Source organism: Geotrypetes seraphini, chromosome 5 (genome assembly GCF_902459505.1).
Source record: "Geotrypetes seraphini chromosome 5, aGeoSer1.1, whole genome shotgun sequence".
Taxonomy (NCBI): Eukaryota; Metazoa; Chordata; class Amphibia; order Gymnophiona; family Dermophiidae; genus Geotrypetes; species Geotrypetes seraphini.
The window spans coordinates 41,401,914-41,415,013 of NC_047088.1; the positions used below are offsets into that span (position 1 = coordinate 41,401,914).

Consider the following 13,100-nt stretch of genomic DNA (forward strand, 5'->3'; position numbering starts at 1 on the left):
GGAAGGACAGGCAGGTGAGCCAGATGCTAGAAGCAGGGGGGGGGGGGAAAAGAAAGAGGGAAAAAAGCTAGATGGGGTTGAAAAGAAGAGACACACTGGTATGGAAGAGGAAGATAGGGGAAATCTAGACACAGGAAGGTAATAGAAAGAGGGGAAATTATGTGCATGGGGCATAGGGACAGAGACATAAAGGTGACATGCCATGGGGATGGTATATGGACACAGGGGGGGGGGCAATGGCAGATACATAGGGGAGATATTAGAAATGGGGAAAATAGGAGCACAGAAGCGAGATGGTTTGTGGGGATGGGACAGGGACCGAGCTTGCAGGCTCCAGTGGCTTGCACAAATTACATTGTAATGTGCCATGAAAATAAGAGGGAGGAAGGTAGATAGATAGGCCATGTGAGAGGAGCTGAAGGGTGGTAGAAAGGAACAGATGGTAAAGGAGGGAGGGAAGGGTGGTGGTGGAAAGGAATAGGACAGACATTGAAGGAGGGTGGAGAGGAACAGACCCTGAGGGGAAATGTGGAAGACAGATTGGGAAGAAGACAGATGCCAGACTGTGGGGGAGCGGAGGGAAGAAGATGGATGCTAGACCAATTGGGGGTGGGGGGGTGAAGGGAGAGGCACAGTAACAGCAAATGGAAGACGCAGAGAGAAGACACACAGTGGATGGAAGGAATTGAATGAGAAGATGTGGAAAGCAGAAACCAGACAACAAAAGTAGAAAAAAAAATTATATTTATTTATTTATTTTTTGCTTTAGGATAAAGTAGTATATTAGTTGTGTTGATAAAAATTTATAAACAAAGTCCTGCCAGCTGAACATCTCTTTCTCTAGTTCAGCAGCAGGAACTTTGATTTATAAGAAAGGAATAAGCTAAATATTACAGTACTAAGGCATATATGGATGCAGCGGGGACGGTGACGGGGCGGTGAATGAGATGGCAGTGGCGGTGACGGGGCGGTGAAAGGGATGGCGGTGACGGTGATGGGGCGGTGAAGGGAACGGCGGTGACGGGGCGGTGCAGAGGATGGTGGGCTGGGGACGGGGCGGTGACGGGGACAGATTTTTTCCCCGTGTCATTCTCTAGGTGCAACGGATGGTCACCAGGATGGTCTCGGGCTCAAGGATCTATCGTACGAGGAAAGGCTGAAAAATTTGCGGCTATACTCACTCGAGGAACGTAGGGAGAGAGGAGACATGATCGAGACGTTTAAGTATATTACTGGACGTATCAAGATGGAAGAAGAGATTCTCTTTCTCAAAGGACCCTCAGCCAAAGAGGGCATCCGCTCAAACTCAGGGGCGGGAAATTTCATGGCGACACCAGGAAATATTTCTTCACCGAGAGAGTGGTTGATCCTTGGAACGAGCTCCTGGTGCAGGTGATCGAGGCAAACAGCGTGCAAGAATTTAAGAGCAAATGGGGATACCCATGTGGGATCCCTTAGAGGGTTAAGCCAAGGGAACCTGTCACCAGGAGTGCAGGGGTCGGTGCTGGGACCGCTCCTGTTCAATATATTTATTAACGACCTGGAGGCGGGAACAAAATGCGAGGTCATTAAATTTGCGGATGACACCAAACTATGCAGCAGGGTTAAAACAACTGAAGACTGCGAAAATCTCCAAAAGGATCTGATGACACTGGAAGAGTGGGCCAAAAAGTGGCAAATGAGCTTCAACATAGGGAAGTGTAAGGTCATGCATGTAGGGAAAAAGAACCCGATGTTCACCTACAAAATGGGGAGATCACTGCTAGGGGTAAGTAACCTTGAAAGAGACCTGGGAGTAATGGTGGACACAACACTAAAGGCATTGGCACAGTGCGCCACAGCCTCAAGGAAAGCAAACAAAATGCTTGGCATCATTAAGAAGGGCATCACGGCCAGGATGAAGGAAGTCATCCTGCCACTTTATAGCGCAATAGTGCGCCCGCATCTGGAGTACTGCGTCCAGTACTGGTCGCCGTACCTCAAGAAAGACATGGCAGTACTCGAGGGAGTCCATAGAAGAGCAACTAAATTGATAAAGGGTATGGAAAACCTCTCATATACTGACAGGCTAAAAAGCTGGGGCTATTCTCCCTAGAGAAGCGGAGACTTAGAGGAGACATGATAGAAACCTTCAAGATCCTGAAGGGCATAGAAAAAGTGGACAGGGACAGATTTTTCAAATTATGGGGAACCACAAGTACAAGGGGCACTCGGAGAAATTGGGGACAGGTTTAAAACAAACGCTAGGAAGTACTTTTTCACCCAGAGGGTGGTGGATACATGGAACGCGCTTCCAGAGGCTGTGATAGGCAGGAACACGTTACAGGGCTTCAAAGAAGGTTTGGATAGGTTCCTAGAGGACAAAGGAATTGAGGGGTACAGATAAGGGTTGAGGTTAGGTTATAGGGATAGGAGTAGAGATAGGTTATAGAAATAGTCAAGGACCACTGCTCAGGCAATGGGCCTGATGGGCCGCCGCGGGAGCGGACCGCTGGGCGCGATGGACCTCTGGTCTGACTCAGCGGAGGCAACTTCTTATGTTCTTATGAGTGGGATCCCTAGGATAGTAGACTTGGGGGTGGGTCAGTAGAGTGGGCAGACCTGATGGGCTATGGCCCTTATTTGCTGTCATCTTCTATGTTTCTATGTTTTCTATGTTTCTATCTTGCCCGGAACCGATGTCAAACTTACCGTCCTGTAGTTTCCCGGGTCTCCTCTTGACCCCTTTTTAAAGATAGGTGTAACATATGCAGTAGATAACCCTCTATCTTGTGGTATAGACGTCATGTACTACTAATCATTTCTATAATTCTATCATTTCTAGACATAAACAATGCTGAACAAATTATGGGCCTGATTCTATAAATGGTGCTTAACTCTAGGTGTCACTCGACATGGTTGTCAATTAAATACTAGGTGCTGTTTATAGAATCATGCCTAGCGGTGACTAACTTGACTTGGGTGTTGCTAGGCATCCTAATGATAGGCGCCGGTACATTGGCCTAATATACCAGCGCCTATCACAGACTATTAGAAGCCCCTAAGTTATACCATGCCTTTTCTTCCGCTCCTAAGCACACCTACTTTTCAAGTAGGCATCATTAGGCACTGCTTTGAATTCCATGCAAAACTCTTAATTGATTGTGTTTTAATTAGTTTTCAATGGTATGATCAATTACCATGTCAGTTAAATTAATTAAGAAAAGTTAAGTTCTGTTGCAAAGACATAGGATTCTGTACTGAAGCTGTTGTCCTTTTTTAGTCATGAACTTTGTAGAAGGGTGTCACTCAAATTTCCCAGCTCCTCCCTTTCACTAATGGAGAATAGCTCCCTCTTCAGTTTTTTCTTCTGCAAACAATCTGAGAAGATGTACAGTTCAAGGGTCTTCAAAGAATCTTTCCATTTTGGATTCTCAGTGATAAGTGCAGGCTCATCTGTCCCGCCCTAGACTCAGGAGACTACTTTGGTACATCACCTATTGTCAGGACTCATATGCTTTGTGTAACAGAAGGGAAGATTTGGTTCTTACCTTGATTGATATTCTTTCTGGTAAAACAGCATACAAGTCCTGACACCCCGCCCTATCAGTTTCGGATTCACCTGCATGTTTTCTGGATCAGAATTCAGTGTCCACAGCTGATGATTTTCCATTGTCAGTCAGATATACAGTATATAAAAAATAAAACAAAGCAAGAGAAAAGAGAGAGTGCTGCGATGGGAAAGATATCCTAAGTACATAAACTTAATTCATGTTTTTGATGGTTCACCTGTTATTTAAGGTGTTGTTTAACCTTATTTAATATTTCTTACAGAGCAGAACAGAAATGTGTTTGTGGGGAATCTCTCTGTACCTCCTCTTTCTTGTTTTCTGTGTTTTAGTGCTTTCAATTGCTTTGGTACAATCCAAAGGGAGCTGCACAGCACTGGAGAAGGAGTGGAGTTGAAAAATATAGATTTCATACTCCTGCAGTCTACTTCTGAGTATGGGATATTCATCTATTGTTAGGACTCGTATGCTGTGTTAACAGAAAGAAGATTATCAAGGTAAGGACCTAATTTTCCCTTTCACTTTCCTGCGTGCAGTGGCCTTAGCCTCCTCTGCTGCCGCTTTCTTCTGTTGTTTCTCCTCTATCCTAAATTTTCCCCTTTTTGGGTCTGCTTCTTGATTTCAAAGATTCTGCCTCCATGGCCTGAAATTTTACAGCTAAGATTTAATGTTAAGAAATGTAAGGTTATACATTTGGGCTGCAAAAACCCAAGGGAATGGTACAGTTTAGTTAGTGGGTGAAGAACTTTTGTGCATGAAAGAGGAGCAGGACTTAGGAGTGATAGTATGTGATGATCTTAAGGTGGCCAAATGGGACAAAAAGGTGACTTCAAAAGCTAGAAGGATGGTAGGGGTCACAGAGAAAGAGGTATGACCAGGAAAAAGGAGATATTAATGCCCCTGTATAAGATTCTGGTGAGACCTCATTTAAAAGATTGTGTACAATTCTGGAGACAGCACCTTCAAAAAGATATAAAAATGATGGAGTCGGTCCAGAGGAAGGCTACTAAAATGGTGCGTGGTCATTATCATAAGGCGTATGGGGACAGACTTAAAGATCTCAATATGTATACTTTGGAGGAAAGGCAGGGGATGGGACATATGATAGAAACGTTTAAATACCTACATGGCATAAAGGTGCATGAATCTCTTTTTTAAAAAATTTATACTTTTATTTATTTGTTACAACTCATAACAAGTACAAGCAAAATCACAAAAAAAGTACAGGTAAAAATAAAAATAAGCCAAATCATTCACTTTTTAGTCCACATTATTAGGGTTATCTAGTTCCATAGAAGGCTTAAGAAAATTATCAAGAAACTATTTATTTACTTCAACAAACAGGCTAAATTTCTATCTAAAGTCACTTGGTACTAACCTCTGTATTAATTTCTGAAACATTGTCAAGTAAAGGCTTATCCTGAAGAAAAATGTCCAATTGAGATGGGTCCACAAATACAAACTTATTATTTCCATAAGATATTAAACATTTGCATGGGAATTTAAGAAAACAAAAAGTAACTCCCACAGCCAAGACCTTAGTCTTAAGCTGTAGAAACTGTCTCCTCCTAAACTGCATTTGTTTGGCAACATCTGGAAACACTTTTAGTTGCTGTCCACAGAACAAGGCCTGCTTCTTAAGAAAATATAATTTAACAATAGCTTGTTTTCCCAATTCCAACTTAAATGTAACTAACAATGTAGTTCTTAGAAGGTGAATCTCTTTCATTTGAAAGGAAACTCTGAAATGAGAGGGCAGAGAATGAAGTTAAAAGGTAATAAGTCCAAGAGTAATCTAAGAAGGGTGGTAGATGCGTGGAATAGCTACTAATAGAGGTGGTGGAGACAGACTGTTTCTGAATTCAAGAAACATGTGGGACAAGCTTGTGGGATCTCTTAGGGAGAGGAGGAGTTAGTGGATGCTGTGGATGGGCCATTTGACCTTTATCTGCCATCATATTTCTATATTTCTGTTTGCAATTTATAGCCATGGAGGCTGTAGAGAACCTGCTAGAATTGCTTGTCCTGTGTGATGTAGAGGTTCTACTAGTCCTAGAACTCCTCACAGTGTTTACAACTGCCAGAATACTGGGATTCAGTGTCTCTTGCTGAAGGTTCTGTGTATTGCTCTATTTCTTTAAGAGCCTTTGTTACCATGGCCTGCCGTGTTTGATCTGTGGTCCTTTGTTTTCATGTTGTGCCAGACTATCCTATGTTTGCTTTCTGTCTAACTGCAAACAGAATTCTGTAATTGACTGGCTTGCCCATAATACTTTTTCCCACTATATTTCCAGTCTCATGATGTATTTCTGAATCGCTAATTTATAAGTTTCCTGGACTTTTTAGTGTGTTCTCTGGTTACTGTGTCAGTGTCCCTTTCATCTGGAGGGACTTCAACAATCATATGTGGATAATGTCGTATACAGAACAAGGTGGGGCGGGGGGGGGGGGCGGAACGGGATGGGGCCATGCGTCTTGAGTTTCGCAATCATCAAATATGGTAACCCTAGCAAAAGAGGAATGTGAAGCTGAAAGAAATGTAAAAAAAAAATTAATATTGGCAACAATAAAAAAAAAAAAACCCTTCCCAAAAATTTCAAACAAAGTTGTGTTTGAAAATGAGAGCTCAGGTTCTTGCAACATTTAATTATTGAGATTTTGAGACTTAAATGATTAAAGTGAACAGGAGCTCTTTTAAATGAAATCTCAAGGAGTCAGATGCTTTGTACCATTGTTTTTTTTTTTTTTTTTGTTTTGGAGCAGATGTGAGGGTGGTTCAAACAGCTTTAACTCTTGTCTTTGATGTTTTGGGGTGCTTTTATGTGTGCATCCAGGTGTTTGTTTTTACCTCCCTGAGCTTATAGAAAGGGTGAAGAAGGCACAGTGTACAGGGACTATTGGACCCAGCAAAATTTATTTGTGGGCAGGAAGCAGATGAAATGGGAGCAGAGAGACGAAGGAAAGCATGAGCTTGAAAATGTCCTGCTCTGAACCCTGTCCCTTAGCTTGCTTTACATTCTAGGGTGGAAAAGGAAGTTGAAGCTGAAGCTGCTCTTTTTGTAACTGAACGATTAAGAATTAAATAAGAAAATCTTAACCGAGACTGTATCCTTTTAAAAAATATATATATATTTTGTATTATCTAGAGTTAACTAAAGGTTTCCTGTCTTTCTGTAAAGTTGAGTTGAGGTGTTTCATGTTAAATTGAGACTTTTTTTTTCTGTAGGCGTTTGATGCAAATGATTTGTATACAGGAGACAATTTCTGTGTGGTGTTAAGCACCCTGACAGCCCTCAATAAAGCCACTGAAGGTAAGTATCGGTTTTACAGTACTTATTGGTTTCTTTGGGAGATAGGGTTTCAAGATAGTTTCTTATGTTATGTGCAATCTTATATCGCACCAAATCCTCACTTAATGGTTAAGGAGAGAGTGTGGCGCAATAATTAAAGTTACAGCCTCAACACCCTGAGGTTGTGGGTTCAAACCCACACTGCTCCTTGTGACCCTGGGTAAGTCACTTAATCCCCCCATTGCCCCAGGTACATTAGATAGATTGTGAACCCACCGGGACAGACAGGGAAAATTGCTTGAGTACCTGAATAAATTCATGTAAACCATTCTGAGCTCCCCTGGAAGAACAGTATAGAAAATTGAATACATAAATAGTGTGAAAAGCTTCAGCCTCTGGTAACCAGAGCAGATAGTGATGTCATAATGCTTCATTCCATCAATGCCTAAGGACCAGCCTCAGTAGTGATGTCACAATGGCTTGACTGTCCTTTACTTGGCTCACCTTTACTACATTTTGATTTCTAGAATGGTGCAGTGGTTAAAGCTACAGCCTCAGCATCCTGGGGTTGTGGGTTCAAACCCACGCTGCTCCTTTTGACCCTGGGCAAGTCACTTAATCCCCCCATTGCCCTAGGTACATTAGGTAGATTGTGAACCCACCGGGACAGACAGGGAAAAATGCTTGAGTACCTGAATAAATGCATGTAAACCATTCTGAGCTCCCCTGGGAGAACAGAATAGAAATTGAATAAATAAATAAATAATGTAATGTAATGTAATGTAATTTATTTCTTATATACCGCTACATCCGTTAGGTTCTAAGCGGTTTGAAGAAAATATACATTAAGATTATAAATGAGAAGTAAGAAGGTACTTAAAAAATTCCCTTACTGTCCCGAAGGCTCACAATCTAACTAAAGTACCTGGAAATTAATAAAGAAGAGAAAATAAAGATGGTTGAAAAAAGAAAAATTCTATGTGAACTTATAGGATGGAAATTAAACTGACAGTGAAGAACTAAATAAATAATAAAATAAATAAATAAAAATAAACTAAATAAATAATAAAATATAAAAAAAAATAAAAAATAAATAAATAAATAAATAAATAAACAGATTACAAATGTTGTAAATGATACATAGACTTAATACGTATAGACTTAACATAACTGATAGGCTTAATGCATATAGACTTAATACATTTCTGACAAAGGTGAAATTTGATTACAGTCGTATCTATGGTAAATTACACTTTTGGAAGTGTAGGTTAAAATATCTCTGATTTAAGCTAAACTCCCTGAGGCAGTTCTATAAGGGGTGCCTAGAAGGCGCCTAATCAGAGCCTATTCTAAAACGGAAAATAGGTGCTTATTTCTCTATTGAATACTAGCAAAACTGGGTATGTGCATATATGGTTGGGCGTAACAAAAGATGGGCTTGCTATTTATGTGGCCTATTTTAGCTGTTAAACATAGCCAGTTAGGCACTGAATATTCAATGATGCTTGCCAGGTATATTTTACTGAATATCTGCTGACAAGTGCTGATACGCTGTTTAGCTGGCCAGGAGCTGTTCCTAGTCAATTAAATAGTTTTGAATATCAAGGAGAAAATCTCCAAATATAGTGTGTTTCATTCTGCTAGAAGTAGACTGACATCCCTTTCCCAGACTAAATGAAATTGCACCTGTTCTGTGCAAAATCAACCTCTAGATCAGGGGCTTCCAACTGTGGCCCTCGCCAGGTCGGGTTTTTAGCATTTCCAAAATGAAAGTTCATGAAATTCAACATACTATGGAAGCAGTGCATGCAGATAGATCTCATGCAATTTCATTGGGGAAATCCTGAAAACCCAACTGGACTGCGACCCTTGAGGGCTGATGTTGGGACAACCCTTCTCTAGATCTTATACTTACTAAATTGTTCTTTGTTGCATATTTTATTCAAATTGAAATATGTCTTGAGCGTTTTTTGTTGACAAGGCATGGAATTAAATACAAATTAATAGCCAAAGCATCCATTATGGAGGTCTGCAGGAATGCCAACTGGTCATCCGTTCTCACTTTTAAGGAACATTACTGCTTTTATTAGTCCTCCAAATTGGATGGTGCATTCAGTGAGACTGTACTTGAGAACTTGCACTTAGGTGACTTAGCTTCATCCTCTCTTGTATTTCATGACCAATTTGCCACCCAAACTCAGTACAGCAAACAACAGTTCTCAGCTTGGTAGTTAACACTTATATTTCTGCATATATCCTGCTCCCTGATGGAGAAAGAAAAGTTGCTTATCTGCAGTGGCGTAACAAAGGGGGGGGGGAGGTCCGCCCTGGGTGCACGCCTTAGGGGGGATGCACAGCCGGCCAGGTCCAGGTCGTCCATTGCCGGTCCAAAGAAATTTCCAGTCAGTCCGTGCATGGTCGGCAAGATCAGATTGGGGCTATCGGCAGCATCTGGGCTGCATCGGCCTCCCCCTGGGATGCAATTTAAGATCGGCAACAGGCCCCCCGGCACTCAAGTTTGGCAACGGGCCTCCTTCTCTCCCCGGCATCAACAGCACTTAAGATCGGCAACTGCGGTGTTCAGCCCAAAGCTTCCCTCTGACTCAGCTTCCTGTTTCCGCCCAGGCAGTTCGAGTCAGAGGGAGGGGGGGGAGAAGGAGGCCTGTTGCCGAACTTGAGTGTCATCACGGGGGGGGGGGGGGGGGGCTTGCCGATCTTGTTGCCAAAATCGGAAAGAAAGGTGAGAGGAAGGGAGAGAGATGGGCCTGTGGTGGATGGAGAGATTGAGAGAAGGGGCAGATGATGCAAGTGGGGGGAAAGAGAGAGAATGGGCAGATGATGGAAGTGGGGAGAAGGGGAAGATGATGGAAGTGAGGGGAAATCGAGAGAAGGGGCAGATGATGGAAGTGAGGAGAAGTGGAGAGAGAAGAGGGCAGATGATGGAAGTGGGTAGAAGGGAGAGCAAATGCTGAATGGAAGTGGAGAAAGAGAACACATACTGGATGGAAGGAGGGATAAAGAAAAAGGACATATGCTGGATGGGGGAAGAAGATAGAATTAGTGAGATAGTGGAGGGGTAAAGGAAAGGGGTGGCATGCTGTGGGTAGACACAGTGAAAAGAGGGAAACTGAGGACTGCATAGTAAGAAAAACATTTAATTTAGAAGGAGGCAGAAAATAAAGAAGGAAGACCAAAGAATGAAAGGGAAGAGAGAGAGGAGAGAGAGATGCCAGAGAATGGGGAAGGAGACAGAGATATCAGATCTGAGTATAGAAAATGAAAAGAGAGAGATGCTAAAAACCACAGGGGGGGAGGGAAAGAGAGATGAAAGGAGAAAGATGCCAGACCATGAGGGAACAGAGGGAAGATGATGGATGCCAGACCAAATGGGGGGGCGGTCTAGAGGAGAGATGGCAGGGGGAGACAGACAATTTCTGGAAGGGGCAGACAGTGGATGGAACGGGCAGATGCTGGATTGAAGAGACAGGGCAGACACTGGAAGGAAAAGAGTGAAAAGAAGATCAAAGCATAAACCAGAGACAACAAAAGGTAGAAAAAATCATTTTATTTTTATTTTGTCATTAGAATATATCAGATTTGAAATATATATCCTGCTAGAGATATAACTGGGAACTGCAAAGCCCAGGCAGTGCTTCTTTAGCTTCCATCTGGCTTAGGGCTCTCTCAGACCAGATGGCACTCCCCTAACACTGTTCCTGTCATGTGTGACTGCAGTATTCTGTTAGCATGATATTTCTGTGTAGCATTCTGTAATAATTTGGCTTGTTCAGTTTTCTTGATAGTAGAAGGGATATATGTGAAGGGGAGGGGAGACGTGGGTTTTGTTGGTCCTTGCTCTGTATATTTATATTTATAAAATGACAATTGTACAGAATATTGTTTCTTTTTATACTTTAATAAAATACGTTCAATATAAAATCATAACTGAGGCTTGTGCGGATGGGATCAGATGGTTTGCGGGGACTGAGCTTGCGGAGACGGGGCAGAAATGTGTTTTTTTAATTTCAGTCTTAGTAGTTTGCCGGTCCACAAAATAATTCTTTTATTTCTGCTGGTCCACGGGTGTAAAAAGGTTGAAAAATACTGCTCTAGAGTAGAGTCGGCAGCTGCGCTGAGATGCAGGAAGGTCCCCTGATGACTCATCTGCCGGCTTTGCTCCAGAAGAAGTAAGTTACGTCAGAAGGGGTGGACCCGGCAGACGCAGACATTGCGGGACCTTGCCACAACTCCCTGCGTCTGCCGGGTCAACCCCTTCTGACGTAACTTACTTCTTCCGGAGCAAAGCCTGCAGATGAGTCATCGCGGGACCTTCCAGCACGCGGCTCCCGACTCTGCTCCAGAGCTAGTACGTCGGAGTGGGGTGGACAGGCAACCGGCAGCTACAGTCATTGTGGGAAAGGAGCAGGACTGCTGGAATGAAAGAGTGATGCAGGGAGAGAAAGGGGGCAGGGTAGTATGGAAGGGTGGTGCTGATGGAACTGATGCACAGAGAAAGGGGAGAGAGACATAAGGGGGAAGGATACTGGATGGAATTGGATTGGAGGAAAAGAAAGGGGGCAGATGCTGATTGAAGAGGGGTGGATGGAGAGAGAAAGGGCAAACATTGGATGGTAGTGTGGTGGGTAGAGGGGGAGCCTATGCTGGTTGGAAGTGCAAATGGGAGAGATAAGGGAGCAAATGCAGGAAGGAAATGGGAGGAGAGAAAGGGGAATAGACGATGGAAGTGGACAGAGAGAGGAGAAGGTACTAGATGGAAGGGGTAGAGAAAGAGGGCACATGATGGAAGGAGGGGATAAATAAAAGGAGGGCACATGATGGGGAAAAGGATTGAGTTAGGGAAATACTGGGGGGGGTGAGGGAAAGAGGTGGCAAGCTTTAGGTAGACAGTAAAAAAGGAAATTGATGAGAGGGTAGTAAGAACGTAATCTAGATCACAGTTCTTGTCGGTCCGCAGAAAATTCCTGCCGGTCCACACAGGACCGGCGAGATCAACATCTTTAATTTCCTACCGGTCCGCGCAGAACCGGCAAGATCGAGGGCCGGAGAGATAATGGGGAGTGTGCTTTCTTCCATCCCAGTGGCTCTCCTTACTTACAAGAGCAGCGATTCAGGAAGAAAGCCTTGGAACTTTTGCTGAGTCGGGCCGCCTCTGATGATGCAACTTCCGCTTTCCTCAGAGGCGGTGCGACCCAACAAAGGACCCGAGGCTGCCATACTGAATCGCTGCGCTGGCAAGTAAGAAGAGTTGCAGGGAGGGGAGAAAGCCACTGTTAGAGGCTGGGAAGCTGCTGGGCATGGTGAAAAAAAAAGGGACAGCTGCTACTGGACCTGGAGAGGGAGAAGGATAGATCATGCTGGGAGGGAAGGAGTCTGGGAAGCTGCTGGGCAAGGGGAAAAAGGGACAGCTGCTACTGGTCCTGGAGGGAGGGAGAAAGAGAGATGCTGCTGGGAAGTGAGGAGGGAAAGGAAAGGGAAGAGAGTTACTGTTGGACATGGGAGGAGGGAAGGGAGAAGAAAAAAGGAAGGAAACAGCTGGCAGGGAGATTAGAGACAGCAATGAGATGGGAAGGGGGGTAGCAGAGAAATTGAGAGGGACAAAGATGCTAGATCTGGTGTAGGAGAGATAAAAATGAAGAGAGCAGTGAAGCTGGAATGAATCATGTAAAAAGGAGAGAGGGGGCATAGGCTGGATGGAAAGGGGAGAGGGGCATAGAAAGAAGACAAATAACCATATGGAAGGGGGAGAGGTCAGACAGTAGATGGAAGGGGCAGATGCTGGATTGAAGAGACAGAGAGGGCAGATGCTGGAAGGAAGAGAGGGAAAAGAAGATGAAAGCAGAAACCAGAGACAACAAAAAGGTAGAAACAAATAATTTTATTTCTATTTTGTGATTAGAATATATCAGATTTGAAATATATATCCTGCTAGAGCTGGTGTTAGACATAACTGGGGACTGCAAAGTGCAGGCAGTGGCTTATGGCTGTTTCTGACCAGGGGGGCAGTTGCCATAGTTGCACTCCCCTAACCCTATTCCTGCTATGTGTGACTGCGGTATTCTGTTAGCATGATATTTCTGTGTAGCATTCTGTAATAATTTGGCTTATTCAGTTTTCTTGATAGTAGAGGGGATATATGTGAAGGGGAGGGGAGACAGGGGTTTTGTTGATCCTTGTTCTGTATTATTTGTATTTATAAAATGACTATTGTACAGAATATTGTTTCTTTTTATACTTTAATAAA

The 13,100-nt window shown here is 43.3% G+C and overlaps 1 protein-coding gene across 1 annotated transcript in view; it reads left to right on the forward strand.

Moving 5' to 3' along the window:
- Nucleotides 1-13,100, forward strand: part of ARHGEF6 (Rac/Cdc42 guanine nucleotide exchange factor 6) — a 125,060-nt gene that overhangs the window by 11,827 nt on the left and 100,133 nt on the right. Inside the window, exon 3 of the mRNA XM_033945764.1 lies at nt 6,775-6,859. The gene's annotated coding sequence lies outside the window, so the exon portion shown is untranslated. The remainder of the gene's footprint in view (nt 1-6,774; nt 6,860-13,100) is intronic.